The sequence below is a fragment of the Pleurodeles waltl genome, chromosome 9 (genome assembly GCF_031143425.1).
Source record: "Pleurodeles waltl isolate 20211129_DDA chromosome 9, aPleWal1.hap1.20221129, whole genome shotgun sequence".
NCBI lineage: Eukaryota > Metazoa > Chordata > Amphibia > Caudata > Salamandridae > Pleurodeles > Pleurodeles waltl.
The window spans coordinates 1,135,549,596-1,135,565,096 of record NC_090448.1 but is presented as its reverse complement, the minus strand read 5'-3'; the positions used below and the strand labels follow the sequence as shown (position 1 = coordinate 1,135,565,096).

At 43.4% G+C, this 15,501-nt stretch overlaps 1 protein-coding gene across 2 annotated transcripts in view; it reads left to right on the top strand.

Moving 5' to 3' along the window:
- Positions 1-15,501, top strand: part of FUT8 (fucosyltransferase 8) — a 584,495-nt gene that overhangs the window by 409,343 nt on the left and 159,651 nt on the right. The gene's annotated exons all lie outside the window — the stretch shown is intronic.

Sequence of the window (15,501 nt, the reverse complement as noted above, 5' to 3'; positions counted from 1 at the left end):
TTACTGAAATAAGTTTCCTTACCTATTCCCCCGTCTGAACTAACAGGAAACCCCCAACAGCCTTCAAGATGACTTTGAAGGCAGCGCCTTGATACCCTCACGGGTGAGAAGTGCACTTTACAAATTTCTGATTGATTGATTGATTGATGAGATTGTTGTAGGTGGGCCAAAATCCTGGCAATGCCTTGAACTTTAACCCACCCTCATCACATCAAGCCCATCCCATGTACTCTTCTTTCCCCAATGGTGGGGTGTGGAAACAAAGACTCTTATGTCCTTCTCCCCTCAGAAAATAAAAATCCTATGATATTTTTTTCTTGTATCGTTGATAGTCTACATCAGAGTAACCTTCATTGACGTTCCCCTAAGTTCTCCCTTGAACAGATAATTTTGCTGCTTTGCTTCATCCCCTCTTTCACTTGCCCATCTGACCAAACATGTTCATATTTGCATCCTCTCTAAAACCCTTTGCTCAAATGGCTGTAGGTCTGAAGGTGTTTGAATAAAGTGATAGTAGCTTTGTCTCCACATAGTGCAAAAAGTTCACTTATTACTAGTAACCAGATTTTTGAAGCTCTGTTTACTGACCCACATGGGGGGAATGCTGAATTCGGATTTGCCAGTATTCAGACCTATTCCATGATGTTCGATACAGATCTCAGCAGTCAGTGCTTAATTCATTTACCTATCTTTCCAGCTGCGGGGACTCCTTCAGCTCAGTGGTTCTTAACCTGTGGTTGGTGGGCCCTGGGTGTTCACAAAGCCTACTCATGGGATCGCTACTGCTTAGAAAATTAAATAATATTTGACATTTAATAAGGTCTATACAAAGAAGAAAAATGTGAAATTTAAAAACTGAAAACGTGCTTTAAATGTGAAGGAATTTGAAACTGGAGGCTAAAAATTAAGGTAGTATCCTCAGACTAATATGTGGGAGCAGTGCAAGTGCATCAAATAGATTATAGTATGAACAATGGGTCGCTTCAATTGAACTTAGAAAGCTGCAACCTTCCCATTAAAAGTTTATTTTTGTGTGCTAGTGAATTAAATTAAATATTTCATCATTTGTATATTTGTTTGACGAATGTTTGTTTCTGTATTTTTTGTATTGTTTTGCAAGTCAAATAATTATAAATGCTTAGTCCGGGGTCCCAGGCTTCTAGTAATGACTCAGTGGGGGATCCTCAGATTCCAGTGATGATTAAGTGGGGGTCCCCAGGTTCTAGTAATGATTAAGTGGGGGCTCTCCAGAATTCAAAAGGTTAAGAATACCTGTCCTCTGGAGGATTTTCTTCTCTGCCAAGATCCACCTCTTCAGACTAACAAATCCGCATGGTTTTCTGGACTCTTCCCCCTTTTTTTTTTTTACTCAAATTTCTCCATACAATAGAGCACACTATGGTTGTACTGAATGGCAACGTCAAAATGATCCAGTGTTGCGCTCTTATGGAGAGCGATATCTCCTCCCAAGAATAGTTTAGTATTTCAACTGATGGCTGCGGGTGATTTTTCTTCAACAGAGGAGTTTGTTACTGCACCAGAATGACATTTCGTCAGAATCTGAGGTTCTTCATGACCTGTGGAAAGTGAAATCCAAAGAGCATCCTTTTGTGGCACTTGATAGCTAGGGCATACATACCATATTAACTGACCTAAATTGCAGAAATTGATATCCATGCGATCTCATGAGAAAGACTGCAAAACAAACTAAGCATGATGTTGAGATTTCTTTGTGCACTACTCTCTCAAAATTATGAATTTAGACAGTTATTATCCTAGGCATATAAAATGTTTAAACATAATTTTACTTACAGTATTTGATGGCTGTTGTTGATATAAATCTCTTATGTCAACCGGTGTACCCTTAGTTTGGTGATGCTCTTGTTCTGTCTTTGCATTTTTCACTCTAGCCTTCCTATCCACAGATCATTTATTTCTTTCTTTTGATAGGAGTCTTCCTCTGTAATAAATTTTAGTGTCCATATTATAAACATTTTACTTGGTGTCACTGTACAACAAACATCAGAAGATTAACCCCTTCGTTGACGGGCCTTTTCCCCCTCAGGTGCTAAGCCTTGTTTGGCTGTTTGGGCAGTTCGCGCTTAGGCCCTCATAACTTTTTGTCCACATAAGCTACCCACGCCTAATTTGCATCCTTTTTTCCAATATCCTAGGGATTCTAGAGGTACCCAGACTTTGTGGGTTCCCCTGAAGGAGACCAAGAAAGTATCTGTTTTTTTCACAAAATGGGAAAAAAGGGCTGCAGAAGAAGGCTTGTGGGTTTTTCCCTAAAAATGGCATCAACAAAGGGTTTGCAGTGCTAAAATCACCATCTTCCCAGCTTTCGGGAACAGGCAGACTTCAATAAGAAAACCCAATTTTTCAACACAATTTTGGCATTTTACTGGTAGATACCCCATTTTTTAAACTATTTTTTGTGCTTTTAGCCTCCTTCCAGTTAGTGACAGAAATGGGTGTGAAACCAATGCTGGATCCCAGAAAGCTAAATATTTCTGAAAAGTAGACAAAATTCTGAATTCAGCAAGGGGTAATTTGTGGTAGATCCTACAAGGGTTTCCTACAGAAAATAACAGCTGAAATACAAAAAAATTGAAATTGAGGTGAAAAAAACAGCCATTTTTCTCCACGATTTACTCTGTAACTTTTTCCTGCGATGTCATACTTTTTAAAGCAGAATACCGTTAAGTCTGCTGGACTCTTCTAGTAGCGGGGATATATAGGGCTTGTAGGTTCATCAAGAACCCTACGTACCCAAAGCCAATAAATGAGCTGCACCTTGCAATGGGTTTTCATTCTATACCGGGTATACAGCAATTCATTTGCTGAAATATAAAGAGTGAAAAATAGTTATCAAGAAAACCTTTGTATTTCCAAAGTGGGCACAAGAAAAGGTGTTGAGAAGCAGTGGTTATTTGCACATCTCTGAATTCCGGGGTGCCCATACTAGCATGTGAATTACAGGGCATTTCTCCAGAGATGTCTTTTTTACACACTGTCTTACATTTGGAAGGAAAACGTTTAGAGAAAGACAAGGGGCAATAACACTTGTTTTGCTATTCTGTGTTCCCCCAAGTCTCCCGATACAAATGGTACTTCACTTGCGTGGGTAGGCCTAATGTTCGCCACAGGAAACACAACATGGACACATCACATTTTTACATTGAAATCTGACATGTTTTTTGCAAAGTGCCTAGCTGTAGATTTTGGCCTCTAGCTCAGCCGGCACCTAGGGAAACCTACCAAACCAGCGCATTTTTGAAAACTAGATACCTAGGGGAATCCAAGATGGGGTGACTTGTGGGGCTCTCACCAGGTTCTGTTACCCAGAATCTTTGCAAGCTTCAAAATTTGGGCCAAAAAACACTTTTTCCTCACATTTCGGTGACAGAAAGTTCTGGAATCTGAGAGCGGCCACACATTTCCTTCCACACAGCGTTCCCCCAAGTCTCCCGATAAAAATGGTACCTCACTTGTGTGGGTAAGCCTAGCGCCCGCAAGAGGAAATGCCCCAAAAACAACCTGGACACATCACATTTTCCCAAAGAAAACAGAGCTGTTTTTTGCAAAGTACCTAGCTCTGGCTTTTGGTCTCTAGCTCAGCCGGCACCTAGGGAAACCTACCAAACCTGTGCATTTTTGAAAATGAGACACCTAGGGAAATCCAAGATGGGATGACTTGTGGGGCTCTCACCAGGTTCTGTTACCCAGAATCCTTTGCAAACTTCAACATGTGGCCCAAAAAACACTTTTTCCTCTCATTTCAGTGACAGAAAGTTCTGGAATCTGAGAGGAGCCACAAATTTCCTTCCAACCAGCGTCCTCTCCCAAGTCTCCAGATAAAAATGGTACCTCACTTGTGTGGGTAGGCCTAGTACCCGTGAAAGGAAATGCCCCAAAACACTATCTGAACACATCAAAATGATCAAATATAAAACTACCTGTTTTTGTGGGGGGTGGGAGGAGGGCACCTGCGGTTTTGGTCCTGGGCTCAGCAGCCATCTAGGAAAACCTACCAAACCCAGACATTTCCGAAAACTAGACACCCGAGGGAGTCCAGGGAGGTCTGACTTGCGTGGATCCCCCAATGTTTTCTTACCCAGAATTCTGAGCAAACCTCAAATTTAGCTAACAAAATCACATTTTTCCCACATTTCTGTGTGGGATCACCACATCGGGACAAATTTCCCACCACTCAATGTTCCCCTCAGTCTCCCAGTAAAAATGATACCTCACTTGTGTAGGTGGGCCAAGTGCCTGTGACAAGGAAGAGCCAAAAACATGTCGAAATTGAGGGGGAACCAAAGCGGGTCCAAAAGGACAGTTTAAAAAAAAAACATTTTTAGGCTGACAAGTGCAGCAGAATTTTGTTTCGGTATAGATGAGACAATGCTGGGTGGTAGAAATTTTGTGGATTCCTGCAGATTCCGGAAGGTTCCATCACAAAAATGTGGGAAAAAATGATTTCCAGCAAAGTTGGAGTTTTGCCGGGCATTGTGGGTAAGAAAATGGTGCAGGGTGCATGTGAAGCGCACCACCCTGGAATCAACTAGGTGTTTAGTTTTCAGATGAGTCTAGGTATTGTGGATTTTTCTAAATGGCAGCGTCCCAAAATCTAAAAAGTGCAGCCCTCACCATTCCAAGTGGGACGATTTTGAGAGTTAGCCAAGCTCTCACGGCACAAATGTAACACCAAAACCCAAAATATTCAAATGTCCTCTTGCTTGCCATGGGATAAGATGTTTTGGTGTGCGGGAGAGACCAGAAAGACTGTTACCCCCTTCAGTTAGGGTGGGGGTGCATAACCAGGCCCATACTGGGTGGTAGCCACCACCCCACTGTTTTTTTTTTTTTTTTAATTCCCTGGCATCTGGTAGACTTTCTGTCCTCAATGGTGTGGATCGGGGGTAATTGCCCCCATCTGCCCACTTGTGGGCAGAACAACTTTGGCCCCATCAATTTGGGGTGGGGGTATGGCCATACCCCCATCCTCTTATTTTGAAAAATCTTCCCTGGTCTCTGGTGGGCCTTCTGCCCCCCTTGGGGGCAGATGGCCCTTCCAAAAATAGGCCGATATGCCCCCAAGGGGAGCAGATATGGCCAACAGTAATATGCCCCAATGGGGAGCGACCCTTGCCCAAGGGGCTGCCCCCCCCAAACCAATCACACACATACACACACACCAATCCCTGGTGCCTAAGTGGTTTCTTCCCCCGGGGGCAGATCGGTCTAATAGAAATAGGCCGATCTGCCCCCAAGAGGAGCAGAAATGGCCTAAAATAAATCAATCCGTTCCCCCCACCCCGGGGAGCAGCCCTTGCTTAAGGGGTCGCTCTCCTTGCGTGAAATTGGCACAAAAATAGCAGAAATTACCTAAAATAAATCCACCCGCGAATGACCCTTGCATGAAATTGACGCAAAAAAATAAAAATCCCTGGTGTCTAGTGGTTTTTGCCCCCCTTGGGGGCAGATTGGCCTAACAAAAATAAAATTTTCCCCCCAGGGGTGCGCCCCTTGCCTAAGGGGTCGCTCCCCATATATAAAAAACAAAAGTAAACATAAACAAAAATGTATCCCTGGTGTCTGGGGGTTTCTTCCCCTTTGGGGGCAGATCGGCCTAATTATAATAGGCCAATCTGCCCCCGGGGGGGGGGGGGCAGAAAAGGCCTAAAAATATTTTGCTCTCTTGGGAAGCAGCCCTTGACCAAGGGGCCGCACCCCTTATGCGCAAGTATGGGCTAAATACAATTTGCCCCCCTGGGGAGTGACCCTTGCCTAAGTGGTTGCTCCCCAAACATAAAAAACATAAAGTAAATAAAAAAATATATATCCGTGGTGTCTAGTGGTTTCTGCCTGCAAGGGGGGGGCAGAAGTAGGCGTAAAATAATTTGCCCCCCCTCCCCCGACTCCCCCAACCTCCCTGGGAGCGACCCTTGCCTAAGGGGTCGCTTCCCACATATAAAAAAAAAAAAAATAAACAAAAAAAATAAATGATCCCTTGTGTGTGTGTGTGTGTGTGTGTGTGTGTGTGTGTGTGTGGTGGGGGGGCAGAAATAGCCTAAAAATATTTTGCCCCCCCTGGGGAGCGCCCCTTGCCCAAGGGTCCGCTCCCCTTATGTGTAAGTATCACCAAAGAAAATTCCCTGGTGTCTAGTGGCGATCGGGCAGCAGAAATGCTTGCAGAGACATGAAAGGAAAGGAAAGTCCTTTCCTTTCCCTTCATGTCTCTGCCGGGCCCCTCCTCCCGAGTGGAAGAGAAATGCTGAGCATGCTTCCAGCAGGATGGGAGGTGACCTCTGTTGAGGTCAACACGCGATAGCGTACTGACGTCATCAGATGTTACTAGGGGGGGCGGGTCGTGGGGTGTTGGGGGTGGAAGGGGAAGCGATTCCCCTTCCAGCCCTGCCCTGCTGGTGGGGAGACCCTCTGGGATAGCGCCGGCGCTTCCCCCGAGGGCCTATACCAGGACGTAGTGGTTACGTCCGTGGCATCTTAGCGCCACCGGATGTAACCACTACGTCCATGGTGGGGAAGGGGTTAAGAACAAGAGAATCAGTGACCTTTTTGAGTTTGAACCAGTTAAATATAGATGGAATAAAGTTGATAGGTTGTTACTTGTAGAGGAAATAAAATAAATATGGATTGTATAACTTTCCCTCTTTCCCAAATGAGCATAGAAGTGTTTACTAGCTTTGGTATGGCCTGCTCTATTAAGTCTCATCTAAGAGCACCGGAACTCAAAATGAGTCAGATTTATCTTCCATTATTTTCTCTTATAAAAAATGTGATTCGCATTCTCCTTCGAGAGAATTTTCCAAAAGTAAAGTCGCATGAGATGTTGGCTTTAGTTTGGTATACAGTATCTAACATATGAAAGCAACCCATACTTCGTTTTCGGTAGCGACGAAGGACATGCCCACCATGATGGTAGAGTCACAGCACGTGCTTCTTTTCCTGCTACTCACCTCACTTCTGTGACATGCTAATGGTTGCATTTGAACAAATGTACTTTTACAGCCGGAAATGTAAAGGATTGCTGGATAACAGTTGACAAGGAATTTACTGTTTTAGGGACACCGCTGCCCTCGGGTGCAAACGTTCTGTGTGGAAGAAATATGCAGTCAAGTCTTGTAGACAACAATGGTTCCTTGATTTTTGTCTTTATAACTTGTATCACCATGTACTTATTCACACTTTCTAAAATGAAAATTACCTAAAAAAAAAAAAAATCTTTTTTTTTTTTTTTTAAACAGTATCTGTTCTTGTGCCAGATCCTTCCAGCATTTTGGGCTAAAGGGCAGCAGCAATGGGACCGTTGAACGTCGGTGTAGGAAGCACAGTGCTGATTGTCAACAAACAAACTAAAGATATGTGTGAGGATTGACAATTAGACTCCTTTATTTTCTGTAACTCAAAAGGTATTCAAGCTATATCCATTACTATCAAAGGCCTTAGTAACACACTTGATGCAATCTGGATATTTAGCAAACCTGCACTCAATAGGATAGGCAGCAATGTCTCTCAGCTGAATAATTGTAAATACAGATGTATTGTAGACACATTTTTAACTATGAAAGTAGATCTTAAAATATATCGCTTTTTTATTTATTGTGTACAAACCAACAAGATGGTTTACTGCCTTTTTTTATTAGGGCAAGCTCTTTGACCTGTAGTAAGCATTGTGGGCTTTTAACCACACCCACCGCACGCCCATCACTATCACTCGCTCGTCGGCTTGCCTTTAAAAAATCATTTGTTATCATTGGTAAATGCTTTAAGTTTGTCCCTCCTTGGGGCGGTTTTGGTACCCCCTTAGACCTGACCCTGTTACATGGATAATTGCACGTTTGCCGTTACGTTTGACTGCGAACAAACTTCTTTTTCCTTTTGTGTCTCTCCTTCGCACTCATGCTCATGGCGGCCGTGATGCTTTGAATCCGCTCGCTTATGTCAACTGTTTTACTTTTTATTTCTAGTTTGTGTGGCAAGAAAAGTCCAGTTGGGAATTTACAACGCTAATAGCACTAACTCGAGCAAACGCAAGACCCATTGCATTGCAAATGCTTGTATTTTTCTGGCAGTATTTTACATGCTAATCTAAGATAAACTATTTCTACTGCAAGACAGCGCGTGTGACTGTGAATGTGTATCTTTGTAATCTGCACCTGTCTTTTTTGGTAAACTCAGTGTATTTTTCGCAAAATGGCTCCTTCCTTCCGCTATCCAACAATCTGTTCCTGAAAGGATATTTTGAATTTGGCAACGCTTGTAAACCAGCACCACCTGTTCTGCAAAGATGACTTCATGTTATTTTTTATTGATTTTTAACAAATGTCTGAAGAGCAATCAGTGGCTGCCTGAGAGATGTAAGTGCTACAATGTTGTTTACTACTGCAGCTTTTAATGTTTGTCTAATTAAATTTTGGCTCATAAAGCAGAAAATTATTCTGGAACATGGATTCAGAACTTGTTAAAACGTTGCTGTTTTCTATCTAGAGAGGGCCGAAACTTACCCACAAGAAATTCCCTTTTAGAGCTAGTAAGCTTACTGATTAAGACACATATAGATGCAGTCTTTTTTTAAAACTATATCTTTATTGAGTGTTTTTTTTTATCTTGGCAATACAATACATAGGCTCAGTCGAAGGGTAATAAGAGCCGACAAATGGAATTAAGGAGTGTAAAGTAGGGGTGAGGGGTGGGAAAGCAGATTGAAACAAAGTGTGCTAGTAGTGGGATTGTATGTCTTTTAAGAATTAGAGCACCGTTTCCCAACCTTTTGACTTCTGTGGACCCCCATTTTATCATTACTGCAACCCGGGAACCCCCACTGAATCATTATTGGAGTGTGGGGACCCCACCACTGAGCCATTACTGAAAGCTGGGGACCTAATCTATTAATATTATTTAATTTTCTAAGCAGTCGTGGACCCCCTGAGGAGGCTTTGCAGACCCCCAGGGGTCCCTGGACCACAGGTTGGGAACCAGTCGATTAAAAGATGTGTGTCATGTGTACTAAGTGGTTTATGTGAGGGCCTAGGAGCTGTATTCATATTTTTATGTGCCCTTTTAAAAATGACCACAATGGTGTACCAGTCTCTATTCGATTGCCCTGGCTATTGGTGGCCACTCGTTGGTGAGCACGCTTCACGTGGGGCTGGCAATGGCGTTCTTCAGATTCCACTGACCTTGTCAACCTCGAATTCGGCAGGTCGCAGGTTTGAATCCTAGAACTGGACCCGGGCTTTTTATCATTATATGGTTGATGAAATGAGTACTAATTTCGAATGGTAGCAATATTTGTATATAAAAAAAACTCAACATAAAACACTTTGGCAAGAGCATTGCATGTATTTATGTGGTATTTGAATAACGCAAACCTAGCAAAAAAGGGTGCTGAGCGCTGTCCTAGGTCAAAGACAAAGATTTGAAAATTGAGTGATTGGGCCGGTGTTTTTTAAAGAGGGGTGCCTTCAGCTGGTTCTTGGATGGTAGAAGGGTGAGTTGTTATTCCAGATGCCCAGTGAATAAACAGAGAAGACCAATTACCTCGTCTTTTTCTGGTTTGCACATCTTCATTACCAGTGTGATGGTTTCCTGGTTGGAGGTTTGTGGAGAGTCACCAAAGATAGTGTACATGTCAGCAGATAGCCAGGGTGCAGTTTAGGTTATCTTTGTAGACGATGCAGCTGTTGTGAATATTATGCGGACTGGCAAGGAGAGCCAGGAGAGTTTCATCAGTGGTGCGATCTGGTCGTACTTCTGAAGTGTGCTGTGGCATGTTAAGATGCCCTTCAGGGAGGGGGGCACTGTGGAATCTAGAAGGCTATGGAGCAGGCCTTTGCCACCACTTGGTTTCAAAAGTACGATGGATTGGACTGCCGTTTTGGAGTTGTTTTTATGAGTAATATTTTCACTTTCTGCAGTAGGAAGAGCTAGTACGTGGCCGCCTTGATTTTCTTGGTGATGATTTCCTTGAAGGTGAGGTTTGTGTCCATAGTGCAGCTCAGTGGCTTGGTATTGGGTGAAAGGCGGGGTAGGAATCAGTCAAGGCCATGTCATTGTGACAGGTTTGTCTAGATGTTTGTTGTTCTTGGCAAATAGAAGGGATTCAGTCTTTATGAGGTTGAGCTTCGGGTATCTGCTGAACATCCGGATCTACAGTAGGTGCAGGCACTGTTTAAGGCCTGTGTGTGGAGCAGAAGAGACCACGTAGATTTGTCTGTCATTGACATATTGATTGGCTTTGATGTTGTTATCGTTGACTAGACTTCCAAGGGGTTCCAGGTAGAGGTTGATGATCATGGGGTATAAAATAGAATCCTGCTGGACTTCGCAGGTGAAGATTTTGATACCTAGAGGTGCCCAGGTGAACAAACATATTTTTGGAATGTTTAGGAGGAGAACTAGTTAAGCACATTTCCAGTGACAAATTACAGATTATTAGTATGCTGCAAAATCCGGGATGGATCTCATATTGCTTTTCCTCTTTTGTACACCGCTACTATAGAATTACTGTCCACCTCAATTGTATACATTATATTTAAGTCAGAAGGATGTAAGGCTGAGACAGTCCAGCCTGTTTTCAGATATATAACCTGTGACAGATACCTGAAGCAAACAAATTAAGTTTCTATTTTGCAAGGAAATAAGGTCCCCAAAGTAAAGAAGTACATCAATGCTTCATTGCACTTTCAGCCTTGGTCCTCTTCCCGCATCCCCCGATCAAACCCTCTCCAGTTAGTGCCACTAAACATTAATGGATTTAGCAGAAATAATTACTTCCCCCGAACATGATTTTCCCAAGTGACAAGCTCTTGGGTAACCTCATCTGCTCGGTGATGTTGACTGAACCTGCCTGCTTATCAATGTGCAGCAGCCAGTATTGTTGGTAAATAATGGAAATGAGGAAGCCAAGGGATGCTGGAGCAAGCTATCCTAAAATTAGTTGACAGTCAGTTCAATTGTGTGACTTGATAGGTGTGAAATTCTCATTTTTTTCGGTAATCACAATTGTAAATGATACTGTGGCGAGAGAAAGAACGTTTGCGCTCTTGTCTGACAGCCTTTCTCTTTTTGAAGACTTTTGCTGCCAGAGATTTATTGTGAAGGCTTCAAGTGCATCAATAATTTAACAGTCCGCATTGTCTTCAAATCCCCGCTAAATACATTTCATTGTGTTCAGTGAGCTGACATCAAGAAAACAAAAATGAACTGTGTAAAGCAGTTAATGCGCATACACAGCTAGAAAATGAGTTCACGCTGAGATGGGAGCACTCCGCTAGCATACCGGAGCTAGTTTCGTAGAATTATTGAGTTCCGCCGCTCCTTGGTGATTTTTGCTGTGATTGTAGCACCTCATTATAGATCCAGGAGCCGCGCATGTAGCAAATTATCTTACCTTACTCTTCAGGCATCAACTCTGCGTGTGACCTCTTCCTGGTTGCATCTGAAGAGAAACACCACCGCCCTAACTTCCAGCTAAACATTTACCGTCCCACACACCCAACTGGCCAGCTCCACTCACCACCCTACTGAGGCAGGCCAGCTCACCCATGCCCACCATCTGCTGCCATTCTCTTCCTCCCTGGCACATCCCCCTCCCCGCAGTACCTTCCCCTCTCCTGACATCTCGTCTTGTACTGTTGTATCAGCTACCTTGCAATGGATTACACCAAATAAATCCACATACGTACTTCTTTTTTTAGTAAAAAGTCCTATTGCACCCTCTAGTATTGTTGCCATGTTAAGGGTTTCTGAAGAAAACCTCCAGTGATTTGTATTTATAATGACATTGTAGATTGAATATGACAACACATTTTATTAATGAAAGACCACACAATCTACAGACTGCCAAATTAGGTGTTTCTGCTAAGAACCTTTGAAGGAAGGATTAGGGAAGAGGATAGGAAGAAGGGAGACTAGATGGAAACTAGCAGCTAAGGCTTTTGGGTGCCTTTGAGGCTTTTCCTGAAGCTGGCACACCTGACGTCTGGCCTAATGGTTCTAAGAGATCACAATCACAAACCTTCATTCCTGAATGTGTTGCTACCATCTTGTATCTTTCTTATGATTGGTTGAGGGCACTTGCATATAGGGGCCTGACAGGTAGGTGATGTTAATGCATGCTTTTAGTTATTTAAAATGGTGTTCCTCAGTATTCTTCTTAAGTGCAGAAAATGTTTTGGAAGTCAGTGCTATCAGAGAATGCCCACCGGTAGAGGTCTGTATTAAGTCAGCGATGCACGCCATCGCATTGGCTCTATAGAGGAGTTACGTTGCTTGGTCTTGTACCTGTTCATTACTATTTAACTTTGTGTGCTTTCAAAACTATTTTCATATATCTCACATAATTGATTAGAAGGTGCAGGCACATGCACCGTCTGTGATTTATTCAACTACCATTCTCCTCATGGATTTTGTTTGTCACAGTTGTACAGCAAAGTGACCTCTGTAGCCTTTGTAGCCTTACATGTAAAACATTGACAACGCCAGGATGGTGCTTTACTGTATTAAAAGGTGGAGGGGTACTGGCGGGAGAGAGGATAGACAGAGAAAGTGGATTAAGAAAAGAGAGTGACAGTGGTCCTGCAGCAATAGAGAAAGGACAATAGAATCTAGAGGACTCCAGAGCCCTCCCTGGTAACTGTACACTTTAAATATTACAAATCATTCAGCCAGCAGGAGGCGGGGTAGCAAGTGTAGAAAAGGTGCACATAAAGTTTGGGCCGGAAGTTAAACATAGATTGAACGTAGGTGCTACAGGAGGTCCAGGAAGGAATTTGGAGAAGTTGATAGGAACAGTGCAGCTTAGTGGGGGAGCCTGCAAACTCCACCAGCTTTGCCATGTTAGGGAGGTGTAAGAGGCACAAGGAGGCACACAGGATTTAAATATGGAAATCCCTTGAATTTATAACACCATCACAGTGCTGAAATAGGCAGGTCCTGCCTATTTTTTTGTTTCTGGGAAATATCAGCCCACCACCCCTTTGGAATGCCCATCGCATTGAAGTGGAAAGCCTGCACTGTCCAGTATTGCAAAAATATGCTGTCCCACTAAAACACTGAAAGTTCCTCTGGTAGGGAGCAGAGAGTGGGTGTTTAGAAACAGTTAGAAAAAGGTGCACAGTACTGCTGGAAAAAGGACCAGCTCAGAAAAGGTGGAAGGCCACCAGCAAAGCATCATAAGGAAAGACAGCGCAAGTATTTGTTCAGATGTGTCTGCAGGTCCCTTGAGTAAGTGACACTTTAAGGAACTCTCTTGTGCTGAACCACAGTTTTGGGTGGAGTTTCAGACCTTGCCTTCTATTGATGTCCGTCCTAAAGGTGAACTGAAACCAGGGGGCAGTGGAAAAGATTGTTGAAAAATGATCGCACCCTGAATCTATACCAGCAGCACAGTTGCCCTGATCCCCTTAAACATGCTTTTTTTGATTCGGGGCGCTGTGCCTCTCATGCCATTGGTGGCCATGTGAGGTGTAGTTGTGTTGGTGACAGGGAGCCCCTTATCCCTCTACCATAGAACCATATTGAAATTCCTGGAGCTGCATTGTTTCTTCTAACTACTGATTCGCATTGTCATTATTGGGTCCCGTTGTTCTGGGAATGAGGATGACTTGAATCCTGTTTGATCCACCCCGGAGAGTAGCAACAACTCTTCTGAACGCCCTGCTGGACTGTACAGGTGGTGGAGCGACAGCTTGCCTCGAACCCAGCCGCAGGTTTCTGTGGGAGCATTAAATGATATGACAGGAAGGCTGCTTGTACAGAAGATGGACATTGTCCTCTGAAGCTGGAGTGATTATAACAGAAGGTCATTGCTCGGACTTTACAAAAGGATCCTTTGTCGGCTGGTACTTGCACCTTCAGGCTCAGTGTTTGCAGTTACTTGCACCTTCAGGCTCAGTGTTTGCAGTGTACAAGACCACGACGAGCACCTTCAGTTTTCTTTTTCTTTTTTTATCCTGCACTTCTTTTAGTGTCCTTTGGCGTTGACATAGTAGCATGCAGAGCTTGGACGTTTCAGGCATGGGCGTAATGCAGGGCCCTGCAGTACAGGGGAACCCCCACCTCTCAGGAAGCCCCTTTTGAGCCCAAAGCATTCTGTACGATACGGAGTCTCAGGGGCCCCTCAACATTTTGTGTAGGTTGGAGGGGTCCTTCATTTAGATTTAGATCTCTTGTATCAATATTGCCCATGTTGGAGCTACCACCTCAGCGTTCAGTTGTGACTAACTTTGATGACCGAAGATATCACCTTTTGTGAACTGCCTTGAAAAAGCTCCAGGCATGCCAGCCATAAGGGCAAAACAAGTGTTGGCTGTATACCTCACGTCAAGATTATACCCTAATGTCTCCTATAAAAACATAAAAAAAATAAAAGGTTTTACGGATATCTTTATTTTGGGAAAGAAATAGGGATATCTAAGGGCATACAACCTGTCTCACTTTTACCAGGCTGGAGCATAGGCTCAAACAAAGCAACATTCTGGTACCCCTATTGTTGGTGATTGTTAGTGATGCAGGAGTAGGCAAAGAGGTTTATCCCCCCGCTGGATGCCCAACCCCCCCCCCCCCCCCCCCCTCCCCAAGGTTATTTTATTTGGTTTGGCTGCAGACCATATGACTTTTACACACTTCCTGTGGATTTCTTTTAATGTTTGCAGTTGTAACTGATTTGTTTGTGGAGCTTTCCTGTCTGTTTGCACCATCCAGAAAATGGCAGACTTGCTTGCAAGCACAGTACTGCCCTATATAGTATTGTAAATGCATGTACCTTATTGCAAGCTCAGTTAAGTAAGCCTCGGACCCCCACAGAGAATATATATATTTTTGTAATAAATTGGCTCAAACTGACTGATTTTACAGCATCATTTTTCCAAATATCTTGCCTTAAATGCTCCATACTTGACAGAGAATTTGTAAGAGAAACTTGCGAAGTAGCTCAGTACTTGATGGTCTGCCTCGGGTGCAATATTTTGCGTCGGCAGTGATTCTTACATGTGCTTTTCAGAAAGGTTGGACCCTCCTGTAACCCCCACCCGAGCTGGGTGATGTTTCCCGTCTCCTGAGCGGCCAGTCCTGATCTAGAGAGAGCCTACAACACGGGGTCAGGACTTACTACTACTGCTCTGAACTGGCCGCGATGTTTGATAAGACCATGTTTTATTCAATTTTTTTTATTGTTTTATTATTATTTTTTTTTTCATATATTGTATTTTTTTGTTGTTGTTTCTTATTTTTTTACCTAACTCCGTTCAGGTAGCATCACAAATTTAACTGAGCATTCTCTTTCTTGGGAGATTGAGTTGCCACCATGGCGCATGACACCGCAGTCGTTTATTTCTAAGAATATGTTGGCAGTGTATATTATGATTAGCTGGGTGAATCCAATCCCTGGTGGAAGCTCAGTCAGTTTGTTGCAGACCCTCATATAGACTGAAATGCCCTCTTATGGGGGCCTCTTAAGTCAAGAGGAACCGG